This window comes from Columba livia, chromosome 1, assembly GCF_036013475.1.
Source record: "Columba livia isolate bColLiv1 breed racing homer chromosome 1, bColLiv1.pat.W.v2, whole genome shotgun sequence".
In the NCBI taxonomy this organism is placed as follows: domain Eukaryota; kingdom Metazoa; phylum Chordata; class Aves; order Columbiformes; family Columbidae; genus Columba; species Columba livia.
Window position 1 is genome coordinate 140,985,481 of NC_088602.1, and position 22,142 is coordinate 141,007,622.

Genomic DNA, 22,142 nt, shown 5'->3' on the forward strand with positions numbered 1-22,142 from the left:
CTTCAGCCATTTCCAGCTACAAATAAAAAGGTATCACACTATTCAAAATGATAGAACTAGATTTCATTCTACAAAGCTATAAGAAGTAGCATGGGTAGAAAATTCTTCCTTACTTGAAAACCAATTTTCTTTTCCTTCAGTTCGAAGGTTACTTAAAGGTATCAGCGACAAAGATAACAGGTAAGATTAGACACACTTGCCTTTACGAAGCCATGACAGTGATAGATACAGTCAATGTGTTTGTTATCTGCATTTTTTTGTCTGCTTGGCTGTTAATTCTATTTGGACTGCAAGGAAGTTAATTCTATTTGGACTGCCACTTAGAGTGGTGTATGCCATTCAGCTTCTCCACCGGATCTCTGAGTAGCATGAAAAGACAGATCCTGGTGGCTTGGACCCCCGAACACAAAGAGTCATGGCAAAAAGACACCTGAGAGAAGCCACTTTCTACCAACAAATGCCACGAGTGTTTTGGATCAGACTTCAGCGAGAAATCTTTTCCAGAAAAGACATCATCCCTGACTGCAACTGCCCTCTCTGATAGGATTGTAGCACAGGTCAAAATGTGCAGGAAAAGAGTTTACCGCAGACACGGAGGTCACCAGGAAGGAGGGGAAGGAGCAGCACTCAGCACTCCTCCCGCCCGCCAGGCTTCCTCCCCTGCAGCCACACCAGCGGGCTCAACCTGGAGCAGTGCACGTCTAGAACACACTTCTGAAAACAAGTACTTCGTAACCTGGGAGCTGGGCAAAGCCGAGCACAAATACAAATGATTCTTTGGAACATCCAGATCTTAATGTGGCTTAGACCGCTTTAGGAAGGCACAGCAAAAAACCCTGTGATTTTGATCGAGAGCAGGGGTGTCGAACTAATTTTCACCACGGGCCACAACGGCCTCGCGGTTGCCTTCAAAGGGCCAAATGCGATACTGTATAAACTATAACTATAGTTCATATAACTACTCCTACATTTATACAGTCCTAAAATTACATTCGGCTCTTTGAAGGCAATCACGAGGCTGATGTGGCCCCTGGTGAAAACGAGTTTGACACCCCTGATCTAGAAGAAAATGCATCTAGTCTACCTGTAGCTACAATACCTATCCAAGACTAAAACATTCTTCCTAATCTTGTTCAAGCCATCAGGTTAAAGCATTGCTTTGCCAAGTTTCAGCTTTCTGGCACTCTGTTTAAAGTATAAACACGTAAGATCTTCTTGAAAACTAGCTTTAGGTTTGGCAGGGAGACCACCTGGCATCAAAGGTATACCTTTCAGTATGCCTATGGCCATATGCCTGAATTTTAGTCAAAAAGTCAGAAGCTGCAGGTATTTTTTTTTAATATGTTTGGCAGAGAAATTCTCATGATATTGTGCACGTTTCAGTGGAGGGACAGACAGTGTGCTGAGGAGATGCTTAAATCTAAGACTGATGGAGCCAGCTGTGAACGAAACCACCAACCTGGTGCTCACATTGGCCTTGACAGAAAAGAAGGTTTATTTGTGCGATCTTACCCCCCAGCACAGCTACAAAGCTTTCTAAACCTAGGCTAAATACTTTCTCCATGGCACCACACCACACAGGGCAGATGGACTAGGCTGAGCCAGAATGATTTGTTCTGAAATTGCTACTGTGTGCCATTACAGTATCAAACACCAGAGAAAGCAGATGATCCATTACACTTGCATTATTCTGCTCAGAAACACATACAGGAACGGAAAATAATCTTATCACCCGCACACAGAAGCTGCTGCAGACAGCAGGGGTGGTCTGCATACAGAGTTGAGTGAGAAGTACGCAGGAATAACTGAAGCAGAGGAAAAATACACTAGCGCCCCAAAAAGATGAACTTGGCCACCAGATATTAATCCACAAAACCTACAGCTGTCCCCAGGAACTGATACACATTTGTCTTTAAAAAGACAAAGTGAAGGTTGCTTGGACGGCAAAGGGTGTCTTGTCCGGAGAACTCCTCCACTGGTGCAAAGGGATGGTGCCTCCCGACCGGGTATAAAGATCCAAAGCCCCGTTCAAAGGCTTGATTTGAAATGCACCATTGCCCACCATGCTAGACTGCCATAGTTTTTTTTTTTGTGTGTATAAGGTAAAAATCAAGTTAACAGCTCCTTCCAGCACAATCCAAGTATGAGAAAGCACCAGCGTGATGATTGCTCACACAGTCTCATCACAGCGTCCTTGTTCTTACACAGCACGATAGGGTCATTCCTTACAGAAGCACCTTCCCTGGGGCGGTACTCAATCGAGGCGTAATTATTTAACCACAATCCCATCTGCTTTGCATTCCCGTTAAAGAAAATCTGATGCAAAAAAGGTAAGAGCTTGGCTACGAATCCTCAGCCCAAATACCCTGTTACCGGTACTGTGCTGCTTGCCAACCCATTGCTGTTTGCACTCTGGATGTTTGCAGCAAGACAGTCCGTGCCAAACCCAAATAACTTTGTCATTAAAAGAAAAACTTGAAGCCTAGCAGTAGGAAGTGTGCGCCATGCTTCACTGATCTTGTCAAATTATACAGCAGAGACAATTACAACTAAAGTATTCTTAGGAAGCTTAGTGACAACTTTGAAGCCATGGTTTCTCTGCTTCAGGTAGACTGGAACAAGGGAAACAGCAGGGGACAAAATTTCTCTTGCTGTACTTGAGCCCCCCACAAATGCGAAAAGGACTCCAAAGGGAAGCCACCCCACTCCACATAGAAATGTAAGTGGTACAGATCTACTCAGGAACTTGAGTTTCTCTTTCTGCCTACACCTTTACTACCAGCACCTGACCTCATAAACACAGAAAAGCACTATCCTGTTCTGCGTTAGCTACTTAAAGGCCTTTGAGTTGTTTCTTCCAAAAGGAGTGAACAAGACAAAGCCCACCAAGAATATCTGAAAAACACTCATGCTGTCACCCCTCAACAAAGATAGAGACGTGCAATAAAATGGCCCACTCCTTCAATGAATACTGTACCTACTACTGTATATAAAACTCCAGTGGCTTAGAGCTGTGGCTCCCAGACAGGATGCTGAATAGTCTAAGTAAGTATCTTTTAGCACACTTCTATTTTTACACAACCGTAGTCATATCCAAAATTCTTCTGGTGAACAACTGGCATCAAGGAAATGATTTACTGACTTAGAATTCACTTTTCAGGGATAAACGATCACAAAATACCAGACTAACTAAGAATCTAAATATGAGTATCTTCTTTTAGTATTTTTAAGGCACGATCAAATCCTCCTGAGGCCTGTCACAGACAGTCTATCCATCCAGCAAGGCTAAAGGCAATTCCCATGGTACTCCACCCAAACCTTGCTCTTTTCAGGCATTTAAACGCATCCAGGTTTATCCACAAGAAAGCTTTCCTAAAGAGCAAGTTCCATGTCTGAACCCAGCAATTACCAATAGTTTCAGACACAGTCAAACTTGCAAAATCCATCTCAAGGCTACAGATGCCCCAAGCACCATGGCAGAAGCATTCAGAACTTTACAAGAGAGCAGCCAATGTGCAAAGAGCCTGGAGGTAACACTGCCATCAGGTTTTCTGATTGTCTCACAACAATCAAGAAAACCTTAAAGTTGAATAATTTTGAAGGAGAAGAGCAATTCTGGGCCACCTTTTATACTTCATACATTTCAACTAAACCATAAAGAACAAGAGATTAAGCCTCCTAGAAGGTCTGGTAATTGTGTTACCGTATTTATATTATTATCATGATCAACTGTTTTTCCGTTTTAATTTTTGAATCCAGAGAAGAGTTACTTAATCCATCATAAAACTATAAACACAGCTAAACTGTTTGAGGTTGACAGCCACACTAAGAGATAAATGAATTTGTGGTATCCTATACAAACAGTTTGTTGAAAACCCAGCATCACGTATTATAACAGCACCTGATGGTGCCTTTCAAAAGTACAGCCAGATCTGAAAATTCAATCAGAAAACTTGCCAATAAGTTGTAGCTTTGAGTTTCCTAAACAAACAAACAAAAACACGCTGAAAGCAAATCTCAGTTTGACACACACATGTGCACTACTCCATGAAGTTCACAGAGAGCACAGTAACAACAGCGGGGCAGAACCAAGTTTAAATGAACTGTGTTTTGGGGACTGTAAGGAATAATCACGTGTAAACCCATCACTTTGACACCTCATCTTGTCTTAGATTGCTGTTTCAAAATCTAGATCTGTTAAAACCTCTACAGCAAACCTGATCATACATTAAGGAAACAAGAACCACTTCTTGTAACAGAATTTCTAGAGAAAAGGTAGAAAGACAGGAGTTAACAATGAAAGTTACAGAAGAAAGGTGGCTTTGTTTGTTTAAGACTTACTTTGAAGATGTCATCTTGAGCATGCCAACTGTTGGCAGTCATCAACAAAAACAAATTATTGCTGCTAACAGAAGTACAGGCAACTTAAGAAGTTACTACACTTTCTTTTGGATTTTAACTACCACACATTGCAATAAAAACAGTGACAGAGAGAAGACATGATTAACTGATGGCTGGGGTGGTTGCCACTTGAATACCAATGCAAGTCAGGCTGGCTGGGGGGAACAATTCCCATTCTGCAAGTGTAGTGACTGGGAGTACTGAGGCACCTGCTCTGTGCTCCCAGAGCCCCCCGCCTGAAGGGAAAGACCCCCTCTGCTTGGGAAAGGCAGCCCAAATTTGTCCCTCCTGGCAGCCTGGTGCACCTGCTACCTGCATCGTAGCCTGAGTGGGACAGTACCAGAACTATACGATCTGAAAAGTTCTGGACACAGACACATGGTGGGAAGCAGCAGAATCTTACCTCATCCTAAGTGTGGCCAGAGTGGAAGAACACTGACTAAAGCCAACAATCTCACAGAATCACAGAATGACTGGGGTTGGAAGGGACCTCTGGAGATCATCTAGTCCAACTCACCTCCTAAAGCAGGTTCACCCAGAGCAGGTTGCACAGGAATGTGTCCAGGTGGGTTTTGAATGTCTCCAGAGAAGGAGACTCCACAACCTCTCTGGGCAGCCTGTTCCAGTGCTCTGGCACACTCAGAGTAAAGAGGTTTCTCCCCATATTCAGATGGAACCTCCTGTGCCCGTTGCACTGAAGAGTCTGGTCCCATCCTCTTGACACCCAACCCCGAGCTAATTATAAGCATAAACAAGGTCCCCTCTCAGCCTTCTCTTCTCCAGGCTGAACAGACCCAGCTCTCTCAGTCTCTCCTCATAAGAAAGATGGCCAAGGGCCCTACTCACAATGCTGTAAATGGTGATCCTGAAGTGAGACACTTTGAGCTCTCCTGGATGGCAGCGGGCTGGGACCAGTATCTCCCCCTGACTGGGATGCCTCCCAGGGCCCATCTCGCACAGATTCAGTGATCGCTTACTGACGATTTTGGGAAGAACCAAAAGCCTAATTGTGCACAGTTTGATGATCATCAACACACAAAAGGAATTTATAAAACTTATAAAAGGGAAATTTTAATCATACGTTAACCTTTTTGTGTGTGTGTGGCTTGATTTTTAGAACTGTTTTGTCTATTTGTCTGTTTGTGTTTCAATCTAGCCTCTTTTGTGTGTGTGGTTTTAGTTAAGAAAACCCTGTTATAAGTTTAGTGTGAACCTTGTCATTTACAAATCTTTAACTAAATTGCTATTTTGATTGATTCTAACAAATTTCATTTAATCACTCTTAAATTGGCTGGTGATTTTTGTTGGTAATTATACAACCTAACCATGTAATCTACCACAAAGTATAACAAATTCTAAATTGCTGCTAAATCAAAGCCATGTAAAAAATTCTATTTACAACAACGGCCAATCTAGAAAAACACATCGCTAGCTAATGGCTTCACCTACAAATCAATTCATTGCACGTTTAAATACTTTCTACTATTCTCCTGAAGGAACTCAAATCTGCTACAGCTGAGAGGCTCCTCTTTTTGCATTCCCTTTTCCCATCAACTTGCTTCATCTCATGATGGATTTGTCCCTAGACTTCTACATCAGAGCTAGAGTTGTATCCTGCCCATTTTTCTGCTTGGCATGAAGACAATTCAAAGAACATAGACGGATGAAAAACGCTCACCTCAGCACATGATCTCTTTTTGCAAGTAGCACAGTAGCGTTTCCTTTGGCCCTGACTATGCTGCTCACACCTACACAAAACAGTGCAGCAAACGTAGTTTTCCAGACCTGTTCCTTTTTGACCAGATACATCTTTATTTTCTTAATATGAGACAACATGAGACCCTCATCTATCTCACACTCCTTCCAAACACTGCCTCAAAACCACTACTTCACCACAACGTCTACAAGGGCTTTGGCATCAGTACTAAGCCCATTATATCAACCAGAATTGCCCAGGTGAACACCACTCCTCTCAGCCTCTGGGACCACCAAACACAGCAGAGTCCATGGTCTGTGAGTGGCCGCCTGGGTTCTGTAATAAATATCTGGATTACTGCATGGAAGGGATACTCTAAAAAAAGTGTATATAAAGTAAAAATAAGCTGTGACTTCAGTTTTAGATGCCAAAGCAAACAAGATTAGTACTCCATATAAAGAAAATAAGCGAGTTATTTACCACTTTGGAGTTCTACCAAGTATTTCATACAACCAAGCTAAATCTGAGTATTTTAGTATATTTTCATTACAACTTGTTTTTGAGTAATTGGGTCTCTAGACAACACTGTTTTTTGCAGAAAATAAGATACAACCTCCAGTACCTTTTCTCTACTTCTGGAGTAACTGTTCTTAATCATTCCATTTCACAACAGTGATCTCAACAAAAACAATGAAGAAATGAGTATTTTGATAACAAGTTCTCTGTGCTTAGCATTTCATAACGATTTTATGGGTGCAGAGATGCCACGTCATTCTGGACAGAGTGTATTTCAAAACGGAAACCTATCAGGAAGGAATTTAGAGAATCATGCTCCCCAAATGAAAGGAAGACAGGTGACTCAGAAGCACAGAGCACACTATACTATCGGTCCAGCCTTCCTTACTTCTTTTGTTGGTAAAATGGCACTGGCATTACATGTGAAGTCAACTGAAGCACTCTGGATATGAGGAACCACAAGTTTCCATGAAGACTGATGAGGAAGAGTCTTTTCCTAGGGGAAAATAAAAACAAACAAACCCCCGAAAGAGTCTGTCAGGAGGAGGGGAGGAACAACAGGAAGGAGGAAGAAATCACTGTGAATCTGGCACCTTTTTAATTCAGGAAAACATCAGAGCTCTTGCAATTCCCACAAAGTATAAACCAGGAATCACACAGTTACTGTGGAAAAGGGGGAAGAGTCAAGCCAATTCTGTTTAGAGAAGGAAGCGGAATACCGTGCCAAATGCAAGAGGAATTTAATTTGAAGAAGGAGAATCTACATTTCAATTTAGCCTTTGAACCACTTCAGGACCTTCCAAGGGACATTTTTGGTTCTGTGTTTGTTCTTTACCTGGAAATAAGAAACTAAGCTTTCCTCCTGCTCCTCACTAGAGTGATTTTAGCACTGTGTCAGAAAACCAGTTTACTATTTGCATTAGCTCACCACTAAATGAGAATGGCCATAATACAACTGAGTTCACCACACTCATGGAAGCAATCCTACCGAAACTAGTACCATGCCGCTGCATTTCAGAAACGGAGCCAGTTCAAGAGATCCTCAATTCAAGGAGAGAGAGGAAATTAAAAGCAGCATGTTTAGCTCCCAGTTGAGTCTGAAAGTTGTGGAAGGTATACACACCACTTCACAAGGAAAAGGAACAGGAAGCCAGGGAAGAAAAGAGTCATTATGTTTAAATGTTAATATTTTCGTGAGGTTACACAGGCCAAATGAGCATATCCCAGAAAAATGTGAATCCAAGCCTGGGTAAAGAAACAGAAAGCATAATAAATGACAGCAGATTAGAAAAAAAAAAAAAGGGCGATTTAGGAGAGCAAAGACTATAAGATCAGAAAAACATATCAATAAAAATCATAAGAGCTAGTGCACAAAAATGTAAGGGTGCAATTAATTTTGATACTAGCAACTAGATAATAATAGCTGAGAAAGCAAAACCAGATTTCTTTGCAAGACCTACTCCCTCTCAGGATGCTGGCAAAAGGTAAGTTCGAGATAGACTCAGATGACCTACTGTCAGGACTGACACACCAAAAGAAAGAAGAAAAAAAAATCATTAACTAATACTAAGCCAGCACGTCCTCAAGATTTATGAGGGAATTCAAGAATGTAATGACTGAGCAGTTAACAGAAATACGTGATGTTTGTTGAAGTGAGCTATTCCAGCATAGGTATAAAGTGTTTGTAAAATATGCTATAAATGACAGAAAAAAAACAAACCAAACCAAACCAACCAACCGAAAAAAAAACCCAACAACAAACCAAAAAAAACAGTAAATTTAAGTACTAGAAAAACTAGTTTAAAAGTACCCACACAGAATCTCTGGCAGAATTGATGACAGGTGAAAAGGAGCAAAAGGGAAGGAATGGGGGAGGCCACAGAACCACTTTTTCTTTATCTGACCCAAACCCACTGTTAAATTTGCCCATATGTCTTTAAGCATGTCAACTCAATTGTTTAAAGCAACTTCACACAGACTTACTGGAAATTCAGTTTTGTAGTCTACAATAAAAAGTTCCAAAGAATCTAAATTTTAAGATAAATATAATAATTACAACCATTCCCTGCCACGGAGGGGACAGAAAAAACCTCAGAGGAGTAGTAGAGAAATAGAAAAAGAAATAATAAAAGACAAATTGTTGTCTCTGTTGATAGAAACAATATGGGGGAAAGTTACTGGAAATCAACCACTTTTTAGGTGAATACTTTAGCTCTGCACCTGGCTGAACGGCCGAGCTGTGTAGGCTACTTCAGTTGACTCGTTCATACAAACCCACATGCAAATTTGATGCAAGTCAGCAAAACTCGGTTTGCATGGTCTGGGGGGGGAAATAAAAAAGGTGTCTTCCCCCAATGACAAAAGCCCTCAGTTGCCAAAATGCCACCAAGAACAACACTAGTACTGACACGCTGTAGGGACAGCAGTTTCATCAGCAGGTTGCTCCAGATTCTGATCTGTCCTATACATGATCTTCTTGGAACAACATCTGTTCCAGTGTGGAAGCCATAGCATTACAGCAATGCAAGCAGCCAAACAGCGCCAGGAGCTCCAGCTGAACTAGCAGAACCTTGTTAGTCTAGGCAGGATCCCAAGAAGATACTACCTGAAAGGAGGTTGTAGCATGGAAGGTGTTGGGCTCTTCTCCCAAGTAGCAAGTGATAGGATGAGAGGAAATGGACTCAAGTTGCACCAGAGAAGGCTCAGATCAGATATTAGGAAAAAATTCTTCACAGAAAGGGTTGTCAGGCACTGGAACAGGCTGCCCAGGGAAGTGGTGGAGTCACCATCCCTGGAGGTGTTTAAAAGGCACTTGGACGAGGTTCTTAGGGACATGGTTCAGTGCCAGCACTACTGAATGCGCAAAATTCAACTGTGTCTTTCAGACAGCTATAACCACTACAACTGCATACTAAGTGTTTCATGAAGACCATGGATCCAGATCTTCTCAATTCATTATATCTAGGCATGGCCTAAGAATCTTAATCTGCAAGACAGTTTTGCTTTGCTGGCTAATTTATTGCTTCTCTTATCATATAAAACATTGAGAAATCACTTTGAATGAAAGCTTTATAATATATAAGCTGCTCTAGAGTGTGCGTGTATATATACATATATATGTGCGTGCGCGTGCATGTGTATATAGATACATAGCTTGTATGTGGGTGTACACATATAAAAACCACATACACACATATATATATACACACACACACACAGAAATGTCCTGACACTGTTTTAAAGGAAAAGTACCCTCACAGAACTCAAGTTCTAAACTTGTCAGGTAGCAGACAAGCAAAAGTTTCCAACAGAGGACAGAGCTCTCAGAGCTTTGGGCAGCCAACCCAACCACGACTTGAATTGATGGTTCCAGCCTCAGTTTCCAGTGGGCAAATCCATGTAGCGAACATGGTTCTTGCTGCCTCTGCAGACGACAAGCTTGGAAAGGAATTCCTCCAAGTTTCAACAATGCCCTTCAGACAGCCATGGGCTGCAATAGGCTTACCCGCACCACAGGACACAGGTAACTTCAATGCACACAGAAAACCCCCAAACAAGGGCACAAGACAGGTCTGTGGAACACAAGAAAGTTCTTTTGCTGGAGCACACCTGACTGGTAAACCCCTGAGCCCATTCCTGCTCCCTCAACAGGCAGACACGTGAACAGGAGACAGAGCCCATCACACCTTTGGTTCCTCCAGGACTGCTGCTTCAGAGCCCCACACGCACCCAGCTGAAAGGAGACACTCCACGGCAGCTTAAAATAAGCTAAATCAGGACTACCAGGCAGCAAACACCAACTAACTGTACAAGCAAGTAGAATAAACAAACACATAAATAAACCACATTCAAACAATTTTCATCCACTTCTGGTTCCCATCTCTGGATCACTGTGGGATCATGAGAGCCATTAACAGAGCGAGTTTGCAGTGACGGTGGCTGGGAAGACAAGAAAAGAATCACGGTAACTGAGCATTTGGTGTTACCTGCCATAGAAACATAGGCTACATCCCACTAACCTGAGAGAGCTCCACCGCTTTCAGCGAGTCCACGCTACTGTTCTCCCATTTCACTTTTACTGCTACTGAACTTATTTCTTTTGGCCAACAAGTTGGGTAGAACGCAGAAGAAAGGAGGGGCTGGTCTACAGGGTTGTGCTTACAAAGCACTCACAGCAACGGCAGCACAAAACGTAACCCAAAAATGTCAGAAGAAAAACAGCAGGAGCCTGAGGAGGCTGGTACGTTTGTACCCACAACTCTGCTAGAGGACATCAGCCTCTGGAGCTGCACACATTCTAGAAGCAAACATAAAATTCGTCAACTTTTTTTTAAAGATAAAACCTTGTGTTCCATCTAAAATAGCTACACACAAAGCTGGTTCAAAAAAAATCCAACATATTAATAAATTACTAATAGCATAAAGAAAAGTACTAACTCACACCAGAAGTGTTCAGACAGATCGTTTTCCCCACTCCTTCTCACCCTCTCAGTTGCATTGGACAGCATGTCTTTATGTGGATCCAGGAGCATGCAATGCGAAGCCTACAGTCTCTGAACCTTACAGATGTCCAGCATGAAGATACAGTCTATAGTACAAGGTTTTGAAGTCAACTCATTCTTAAATATTTACAAATGCCTAGTGTTAAAGACCAAACACACAAAACCAGGCAGTAGTATTCTCCCAACAGCCAGCATTTCTAGTTTTTAATACGTATGCTTAGTTACCTGAATTATAAACCAAAATACAGACTCAGAAAGACAAAGTACGCACAAAGCATTAGTGTCAGCAATCTTCAGAAGATATTTTCTAGATGCATAAGTAGTATTGAGTACTATGAACCCACTGAAAGCCACATCTTTCCCCGCACTTCCTATAACTTGTCATTAGACTTCATTTAGACAGCCTGTCAAATGGCTTTTCCTCACACACAAAAGAAATAACTCTTTTATTATCTGCTATTGTAATACAAGCTTAGTATTACTAGCCAATACGGAGAGATCCTATCCGGTCATCACATTAGAACTACATTTTCTGTGATTTAAAAGGCTCGTTTTCACGTGCAACTAATGCAGAATCTTTTTATTACTTTAAAAAAATATGCCTCATCTCTGTTGACTCTTTCTCCTTTTTTACCCTTTATTAGCCCATATTGTATATTTTTCTAATGTCTGATCAATACCATTATTTTCCATTATTCCCTATTTCATATTTCTCTCCAATTCTGTTTCTTATGCACATCTCTCTTTTCAAGTATTTTCACAATGACAAAAGCTGACCCTAATACCACACAGCTTTTGAAATTGGACATACTGGTTGAAACTTCAGATCCAGAAAGTGAGAAGCTGGAATATTTTTCCATTGTAATGCAATTTCACTGCATTTTGAGTAAAAGCAGAAGGCTCACAGCTCTGTCCACATATATCAGAAGATAGCACTGTAACCATTTAAAAGTAAATCAGAACTGATTCTGCAGAATTCAATAAAGGCTATTTTACTGCTGATGGAGAAGATGAAAGATGTTACATGTTGGTGGTTGAATTACTTTACCTTCATCATGTCTCAAAGTAGCTGATCTACTTGAGACCAGTCCAATTTCACTTCACTTCTAAAAAAAAAGGTAATACTCCTTTCTACTAAGAGGTAGCCTTCTCCAGCTGTGTTTTTATATATAACAATCGACATTTGAACGCAAGAGACCTTTCAAGAAGGAAGCTCCACTTGTAGATTCCCACTTTGCCAACACAAATGAAAAAAACAGGAAAATAAGTGATAAATAGCTAAGTAAGAATAGTACTTGACTGTACTGAAAAGCAGTATCAGCAGTTGGGCCAAATATTAAGCACTCAGTAGAAATGCCTCACTTTGGTGGATATAACAAGACTTTTGTATGCGTACTTCATAATTTAGTCAAGCAAAGATATGCAAAAATGTGGATATCCACTCCAGTATCAGGCAGGTTCCAGGTCACAAAAAGCAATATATTAAGGGATATTTTCTTTTTTTCCTCCTAGAACCTCTAACAGTTATCATATGCTTAAAGTTATGGAGTGTTCTTTGTTTTGTTTTTGTGGTTTGTTGTTATTGTTTTGTTGTTTGTTTTTTTTTTAACCAAAACTGAACTGGAGACCATGTGTGTCAATACTGAGGTATAACTACTTACTGAGCATGTACACACGAAAAAAAATTAAATGTTCCACATCCCTCCCAATTTAATCCATAACATAAATTCTTGGCTTTGAAATATTCAAAGATTTAAATCACCAACACCGTCTTGATTTTTTTTTTTTAATTATTTATCAAGCCATGAAAGCCATTTCTTCTGCCTCTGCAAGGAAGAGGGGAAGAAGGAAAAAGAAAATAAAAAAAAGAGAAAAATACCACTGTCGAAGGACTTGGCAGCTTACAAAAAATTCCCAAAGCAAACACCGCGTCTCTCTAAGCCAGCATTTGCTAATAGTGTCACTGTATGAGGCTCTTTTAGTGTGCCTGCCACTGAGCAGCACGTAAGAACAGATAGTCCCAAAGCTTCCTGAAAGGACAAGACCTGAACCTTTAACCTGAAATCAGCCCCCCCTTCCCCACCCACTCACCTCTCCTATTGCATTACCTCCTTATTGTTAACTGAAACTGTAGACAAAATCAGCGACTAAAACCCAACATTCTGCCTGTCTTAATGCAAAATCTTGAAAATCCTCGCCACAGCTCAATTAAAAAGATCAGACAATTATTGGTTGAACCCTCTCAAAAACTTATAAGTAGAAGATTTTGTTTTAAGCAGCAGCTGTATATTCACATAGCTATGCAGACATTTCATAGCCACTTTGCCATACTGGCTTGTGTCTGGGCATCTGAATAAAAATAGCTAATGTGCTGGCTTGTTACGCCATTAAATAAAGTGCACAAAGCAATTGCCAGTACTGTTTTTGCCCATGAAAGGCAATGGTCATTAATAGCTTGTATTTGCAGAAGGCTATCAGAGGAACAGCATGCCCGAGCTTCCTCTGCAGTTTTCTATAGGTTTAACCATACGTGAGGCAGCAGGGAAGAGACACCCTGGGTTTCCTCGTTCCAAAACGGGTCACACCTGTAGGAGAGCTGGCAACATGCAAGCCTCAGTCAGAGAAAAAGATTCAAGTCCTGTAAGTTCAAGGGGGCAAAAAGATGTGGGTCTCTTCAGATAAAGAGTATCTTGGGGAAACGTGCAATGATAGTTACTATTAGTTAGTATTTCGACACTTTATTTTGCTGTCCCGACTTGTATCTCGGAGCTTTGCGCTTGTGTTACTCTTCTTTTTCATCCATTTTACGCTTGATGGAGTTACCTTTCTTTCAGCGATATTTTGAGAGGAAGCAGGCAACATAATGGGCTACTCATACAATCATGTCCGGGCTAGACAAACAGATTTTTCAGGCATCTTCAAATATATCCACCTGGAAACCACAGCAGCCAGGGTAAGTGAGCCACGCTGAGAAAACAAGCTTTGTCAGAGAGATGGTATCCAAACATGGATCACCCAGCAAGCAGAATGGAGGACTGAGAAGCTGACAGCATGCTCCCAACATGTCAACCATGAGAAGTTAGGGATTTTCAGCAGCTGGACAGGAGAGCTTACTCCACTGACCGGGAAAAAAGATGAAAAGTTACATGCAAGAAAAAACAAAACAGGGAAATAATGAGAAACAAACAAGGAAGCAGAGGAAAGTACAAATACAAGCAACTTTATTAGTTTGTCTAAATATGCCCTAAGTAAGTGTCCTACTAGGTAGAAATTTATGGGGTTCACCAGGTCTCATAAGCACAGTGCCCACTTGCCTTCAGCTGCCATGTTTTCCTGAGATATGGGACTCTGAACCTACAGACCAGCTACTGTCCATCACCTCTCTTCGGTAAGACCTCAGCACACTGGCTGTGTAAAGCTTGAGAACTTTTAGGACATTGAAATGATGCAGGAGTAGCCTGGGAGAAAGGGTAAGAAGGTACCAACTGGGTCCCACTGCCATGAGGAGAAACTTGGCCATCAACGCAGAGCTCCAAGCAGGCCACGGGAAGAAGAGATTTTCACAGCCTGTCCTCAATTTGGAGCACACCTGCCTTGCGCTCAGGGACTTGGGACAGGCAGAGAAGCCCTACGGAATTAGTGACATTATTTGTCTCCTGCTAATCTGGATTCAGCCTAATGTGTCACTTCAGACTTACCTGGACCTAACACCATGCCAACCCAAAGCACTAAGATTAGTGCTGTGCATTTTTTTTGCTGGAATATTCTCCATGCTTGCTCAAACACTGGCACAGCTCTATGAAGCTTTGTTGCAACCAAAATGAGGTTAGTTCTGTTTGCTCCCCAAGTTTTGCTAGTAAGAGGCCTCTACCTAAATTCTCTCAATTTAGAAAGGCACTTCCAGGTATGATGGGGTTAGTGGAGAGACACATAACACAAAGTTCCTCCCCCTCCCACTCTCTTCCCACTGAGTTTTCTGGAGTTCATGTAGACCCCCCATGAAACAGTCAGAGACAGCAGAGCTGGAAAGCAAGAGAAAACACTTAGTTCCAAACACAATTTTTAAAGAAAGAAGGTGTGAAATCCCAACACCTAAGCAGGTTTCCGCCTGTAACAAAATACTTACGGGAACTGTATAAATGATAGGTGCTATACTTATTCCAGAGACAGCATTAATACAATGACTGGAAAGTAATCTCATGCTCATTCTTAAGGCAAACATGTTCTTGGTGCTTAGGACCCACCTTTGAAATTAAGGCTTGTTTCAGTAGCAGGACGGCATACTGAGTGAAGCCTTCTGAAAGTAGCTCAGACTCTTTGCACGTATTAAGAAGATGGTGTTTAGAAGATGGATGGCCTCCATGCTTAAGGAACTGTATAAACTTAGTGCAATACACACTATCAAGAAAGTCACACCCCATAAGCAGCATATTGTAGGTAGAAACCCAAATCCTGACATGGGATTTGAGTCTTTAAAGTCTGACGTGAATGACTCTTACACCTAGCAATCAAGAAGCAAAACCAACATTCAGGCTATTAGAAGCGTGGTGTTTATATCCTTAACTTTATGAATTATTCAGCCTTTAAACATGCTTTACTGGGGCTTCTCTAGGAGCAAGACACAGTACCAAATCAATTTCACCCAGAACGGTGTGGGGGGAGGGAGAGTTGCTTTCCTATTTTGAGAGCAACATCTATGCTACACATGCAGAGCCAAAGCCTTCTAATCCAGCAGGCTGAATACATACTAGTTATTCAAACTCAAGAACGTGTGCATAAAAGGAATTTCATACAATTAGTCTCTGTTGTCCTCCTTGTTTTATGCTCTCTGTAAAGTTCTCATTCCAATGTTGCTACATTACACACTCAGACTGATCTTTTTGCCTCCCACAATGCCTTCAGTAATATAAAAAAACATGAGGCAAGCAGGCAAGGATGTCCAAAAAGAGAGTATTTGTACAAGCCACTGATCTATCATTTAGTCAACAAACAGGGTCAATTCATAGATTATTATAGTAAAGCAAAACCAAGGGAAGCAAAATGAAAACACATAATGCTGGTTCAGTCTCAATATTAGAAACCGTGTGTCATAGTCTTCTGCCAAACTAATGTAATGGAACACAGTTAGGATTTTATGAAGAAAAAATTTCGTACTATTCTAGCAGACTGTCAGTCTGGATAGCATGCAAAAAGATCAAATTGAAGGAAAAAAAAATACAATCTCAACTAATGAAAGCCCCTGCACACCTCCACTTGTGTGTCTTTATTTGCTAAACAACTGACAGAAGTTTATAACTTAACCTTGAAACCAAACCAGAGCATAAATTTACGGGAGGAGGTCTGTGCAAGGAACTGATCCTAGTGTCTGAGAAACGAGATGAAAACTTGTACTACACAGAGCAAAATTGGTTCCAAGGACACACTAAAGAGAAGCCATGTAAGTTACTGGCAACGCATGGCTCACATTGTGACCAAGAAAGAGCAGAGATAACTGACTTCCTCTCAAAGAAGGACCTTGTTTCAGCAGTTCTTTTCATATATTCACGCGGTACAAACGTTACAGCGCCGGACGATGCAAGCGCAGAAAAGCAGCAGCACGAGAGCTCGGGAAGGTCTGTGGCAGAAGAGATCCCTCTGCGTCTCCACAGCAAACTTCTCATCACTGAGGCAACACTCTCTCCCCTCTTTCCTAGCCTGCCCAGTTATTAATTTGGGGTTTTTCTTCGGCTGCAGGAGCATTTTGTAGGGACACAAGGTGGAAAGCTGCCAGCCTTCCCAGAGCCAACTCTGAGTAGGTCAGTCTTGGCTCAGCAGCAGACCACATAGCGCAGCAAAAGGAAACACAAGGCCTTGAACTCGGGCCCATCTTCCCCTCTCGTCCTCCATACGCACACCCTACATGCAGATTTTCTTTGATCGCTGAGGATTAGTAACTCACTGGTGGCCAGTATCATCTCCACTGGAGACCGTGAGAGCTGCCAGCAGGCCCTATCGATAAGCAAACTGAGAAGTTAAGATGCCAAACTTTACCGTCAACACGTATTTTTGGCTTCCTTCAGGCGTTATGGGAAGTTAGAGAATAACCATAACATAGATTGCTTATTTGGAGCTGCTGAGATCGGGTCTGGCGAAGTAGAGAAGTGGTGATGTGAACTTCCCTCTTCCCACAGATGTCTTCAGCCAGCAGCATCTCAGCCTCTAGCCTTGCTCCACAGCCAGTTTCATCTCAATTAGCTTCAGCATCACAGTGGTGATACTATTATACTCGTGATAAAGAAAACCCTGAAAATGGGGTCCCCCAGGTAACAACTAGGAAATAGCCCAAAGTTACAGTGTTCACTTCACCTTCACAGTCCTGGTCTTCAGTTAATCGCTGGCTTTAGTTCAGGCAGATATAGTGATACACATCACCAGGCCAACCATCACCTACGGCTTTTGAGTCGTGCAGGAAGTAGAGGCCACATACACAATCAGCAGGCCTGAAGAATGCCGCATTACCCTTGGTTTATGAAGGGAGACACCAAATAAATCAGGCAAATATTATCGACACTAACATGATATGTAGTTACTGATATTTAAAATATTCTGCAGATACCCTCCATGTCACTACACTCAATCTGGATGCAATCCCTAAGGAACTGTAAGGAAAGTGAATGTACCATTCAATGCATCAGGGACACAGCTACTTCCCTATTACCCAGAAAAACAGCTTCTTGACAATTCTTCTTAAATAATCATGGAAGCACCATTACACGGCGATGGACAAAATGCTACAAGACTGCAAGAAACGTTCAGTCATTTGATCAGCGTAACAACAAGTCTGTAGAGACAGAGGATTCTCATGCCAAACCCAGGTTTCTTCCTAGGGGTGAAACAAGCAAAGAAGGAAGGGATGTGCCAATCTTTCCACACGTCATCCTTTGACAGTAACTACTCTATGCCATCCAGCTATTCAAAATTGTCAGATCTTGAAGAATACCCATGATGCTTTTCTGACTGTTCCTATAGGAAAGGAAAAAATAGGAGAGAGAGAAAATAAAGGGAAAAAAAAAAAAGTCCCAGAAAATTCAATAGACGTAACTATAAAACGAAAGCTATCACCTGGCCTCCTTTTTCTTGATGGAAAAAATGCTTCAACTGTGCTTACTGTATTTCTTTAAAAAATTGTATTTTGAAAACAGTGAATATTCCTGAATAGATCTAAGGATTAAAGAGTTGAATTTCAAAAAGACAGGTGACTGAGCAAGGTGGTCCTCACCCTGCACACAGCCCTTACTGCACAACACATTACAGCTGAGCTCACCTGAAGACCAACGCAATTAACAAAAATTAGAGAGTCATGTTGGCTGGAAGAGACCATCAGGATCATCAAGTCCAACCATAACCTAACTCTAGCACTAAACCATGTTCCTAAGAACCTCGTCTAAACGCCTTTTAAACACCTCCAGGATGGTGACTCCACCACTTCCCTGGGCAGCCTGTTCCAATGCCTGACAACCCTTTCCATAAAGAATTTGTTCCTAATACCCAATCTAAACCTCCCCTGGTGCAACTTGAGTCCTTTTCCTCTTGTCCTATCACTTGCTACTTGGGAGAAGAGACCAACTCCCTCCATGCTACAACCTCCTTTTAGTTAGTCATAGACAGTGATAAGGTCTCCCCTCAGCCTCCTTTTCTCCAGGCTGAACAGCCCCAGTTCAGCGGCTAATCTGCCTGTTTGGCATTTCTTACAGAGGTCTAGAAGAGAGCCTGAATTTGCCCTCTGAGGGCTTCTTAAGGCCTGCATGAACCATTTACTCATGTTAAAATCAGAAAAGAGGCTGACCCATGCACATGGCAGACCAAACCACAACTCCTCGCAGGGCCTGAGCGCTGGCGCAGACCCCAGAGGAGCCGGGCGCAGGCTTGGGAGACAGAACTCTGAGTGAAATCCATTTAACACATTCCTGCAAAGCTTCTGCCGATACCGTTCCTATGGATGGTTGAAGCTATTCTATCTAAAAGCAAACACCCTTGCCAGGCTAGCTGCCTTCGCTGAAAGGATAGCATGCATTTTACAGAAACAAAGACAAATGGAGCTCACTTTCACCTACAGAAGTTTTTCTGGTATGATTTTGTTCCATTATATCTGCTTAAGCAGCTAACAAAACCAGACCTACTGGAGCAGGAATGTATTTATGTATCTTTATACTGAGTGTTGTGTTACTAAATGCTTGGTTGGGCTTTCTGGTCCTTTGCACGTGTATTAAACCATGCAGCGTTTCGCAGCTACCACCTCTAGTTAGCACAGGCATTGGCACCTTCTTTGCTGCTTTTATTTCTTCATTTAAAAAGAAACTTTGAAATTGCGCATTAAGGTATACTGAAGCACTGCTATTAAACAAGCATCATGACCAGAATTTGTTACACCTCAGCCATTTTTTACAGATTCTTTTCTAAAAATATTAATAAAAATATTAATATTCAGTAAACATAGGATTTGCTTTTGAATATCACTATTCTTCATACCTTTTTGTAATTAAAAATTAAAGCTAAAAATACATGTACACCCCCCCCATTGCATACTTGCTCCACATTCAAAGAGAAACCCCCAGACAACCAACATAAACAACTGTGATGAATGCTTCAATCTCCAATGAGCAGTGGGATGAACACCATATAAAGAAAATAAGACTATTTTTCCACCTCCCCTCAAAACACAAGAGCCTAAAACAACTCCTGCTTGGTCACTTGTTACTCTGTAAACTCTGTATCTACCAAACCACACGCTGCCAGGAATAGCACAAATCATAAAGAAAAGATTACAAAATCATTTTGGGGCTTTGGTTGGGGTTTTTTTGTTTAGGAACCCCAACACACACCCTTACAAGGAGAAACAGTTCATTCTACTTTTAGCTTTCAAAACGAGCACAGATCTATTTATTCTGCTGTGTATACACCAAATGTTTGAACAACAAAAAAAAAGTTAGTCATAGGTCAGACAATACAGCTCGCTATGACTACACCCTGCACTTGAAGAAAATGGAAAGATCGATTTTTTTATTTCAACTAGCTGAAAAGAAAGTAAATTATTCTGGCTTTTCTTAACAAGGAAAAAAATAAAAAAAAGGCTTCCCATCTGACATGTAAGCAAATGTTTTTTGGCCGCTGGAAAACCCTTCCATTGGTCAAGCTTTGCAACAGGCACATCCCATACACCTTGTTCGGCACACACGGATGGATGTGCGCTCAGCTCCTCATCCCCGCCGCTTCTACAGGGGGGAAAAAAATAAAGTCAGGAGAGGGTAATCTGTCGGGCCTTGTACCAGGGCCAGCCACGGAGTTCGGAGTTTACGCCAGCGCAATGCCAGGTTAACAATTTGCAATTTGCTTCACTCCTGGACTCCACGGCAGCCCTCCATTTTGTCAGCTGCCTCAATTTAAAGGTTTTTCCGAGTTTGAAGGCAGAACTTCAAAAAAACCTCTTCAGAAGCCCTCCGGGGCTTTAAAGCATCCTCGACCATTTTAAGCAGTGGAAAGCCTGTTCGGAGCCAGCACTGTTTACTAAGTTTAGAAACGCCGGCGCGCACGCCAGAGTTTATCAAGAGCCTCCCCAAACATCCCCTGCAGACGGTTTCGGGGCGCGCTGGAGAAGCCAAGCGGCTCCTTGCTTATCCTTTCCCCGCAACAGCAGCCGCCCGGCTTTACCCCCCGCTCCCCGCCGCCTTTCCGAGGAGAGGCAGGTGGATAACGGGAGGTGAGAACGGAAGGGACGAGGAGGAGGCAGGAGCCGCCGCGGGCAGCAGGCTGCCGGCCGCCCCGCAGCAGCTAGGGGGAGCGCGGAGCGGCCCGCCGGTGCCGGTACCGTAACCCCCCCCTCCCTCTTTCTCTCTCTCTCACCCCCTTTCCTTACCACCTGCGGAGGCGGCCGGAGCCTGCCCGGGCCGGGGCAGCGACCTGTCCGCTGCGGGCGCGCTCCTCCGGAGGTGAGGGGGCGGCGGGGAAAGGCATGCGGGAGGGAGGGAGGAAGGGCTCCCGCCGCCCGCCTCTCCCTCACCTCCCTCCTCCTCCTCCCCGCCCAGCCCTGCCCGGCCCAGCCCGGCCCCCCCGGCGTCCCTCGCCCCCCTCCCGGGCTGCCTTCCCCGGGAGAGGGGTCTGTGCGCTCCTCCCGGCACTTACTGTTTCGTCCCCCCTCCCCGTCTGTGTGTCTGTCTGTCTGTCACCTCGGCGGGGATAAAAAGTTGTTGCCACCAACCTCGCCGCTGCCGCCTGAAACAACTTTGTCTCCTTCCAGCTGCTGGGGAAGCTTCTCTTTTTCCTTATTCCTTAATAATAATAAAAATAACACCAATTAAAAAAAATCACAGGAAAACTCTATTCGGCTCGTTTTTAAGAGGGAGAAGCGTGAAGGTGGGAGGGGAGAGGGGAAGAAAAAGGAAACATTTGAAGCTTTTTTTTCCCTCTCTCCTTCTCTTCCCCCCCCCCCTCCCCAAGATGGCTTAAGAAAATTAAAAGGGGATAGTCATGGGGGGGAGGTGGGACACACTGAAAACCTCAGGAGGAAGGAGAAAGTTTTGGGGTTGGGGGTATTTTTTTAAATATGTTTTGTTGAGCTTTTTTAAAGCCTTCGGTTCCCAGAAGGACTGAAAGGATTACAAACAAACGGGCAGAGCAAGGCAGGCACAAGGAGGGGAGCGAGCGGCAGAAAAAGAGTTTCGCTGGTCAGTAAACTTCAAGCTGCTGGGATGAGGTCATTGGTGTAAAAATAAAGCGATGGCGTCATTTGAAACCAATCCCAGTGAATGAACTCAGCCGGGGGGTGAAGGTGGGGGAGAGGGAGAAGGAGAAAGAGAGCAGATCCCTGCGGGGACACGGAGGCAGCCGCCGCGGAGCCCCGGCAGCGGGAGGCAGTGGCGAGGAGTGGGGGCTCACGCCGCACCATGCTGTCACCTAGTGGGGGGGGACACGCGTCCGCTGCCCCCGGCCTCCCGCTGGAGCCGGCGGGCCGGCCCCTAGGAGGAGCCGGTGCCTCGGAGCGATTCAACCGA

The 22,142-nt window shown here is 43.0% G+C and overlaps 1 protein-coding gene across 10 annotated transcripts in view; it reads right to left on the minus strand.

The window, feature by feature from the left end:
• The window catches only part of DUSP16 (dual specificity phosphatase 16), a 78,334-nt gene extending 56,420 nt beyond the window's left edge, over positions 1-21,914 (minus strand). For 3 of the 10 annotated variants that reach the window (XM_065033777.1, XM_065033758.1, XM_065033731.1), the window contains exon 1: positions 21,274-21,914. The gene's annotated coding sequence lies outside the window, so the exon portion shown is untranslated. Of the gene's footprint in view, positions 1-10,632; positions 10,706-21,007; positions 21,178-21,273 lie in introns of those variants that run through there. The other 7 variants (XM_065033783.1, XM_065033743.1, XM_065033734.1 and 4 more) reach the window with 6 other exon arrangements.
• Between the last annotated feature and the right edge of the window lie 228 nt (positions 21,915-22,142).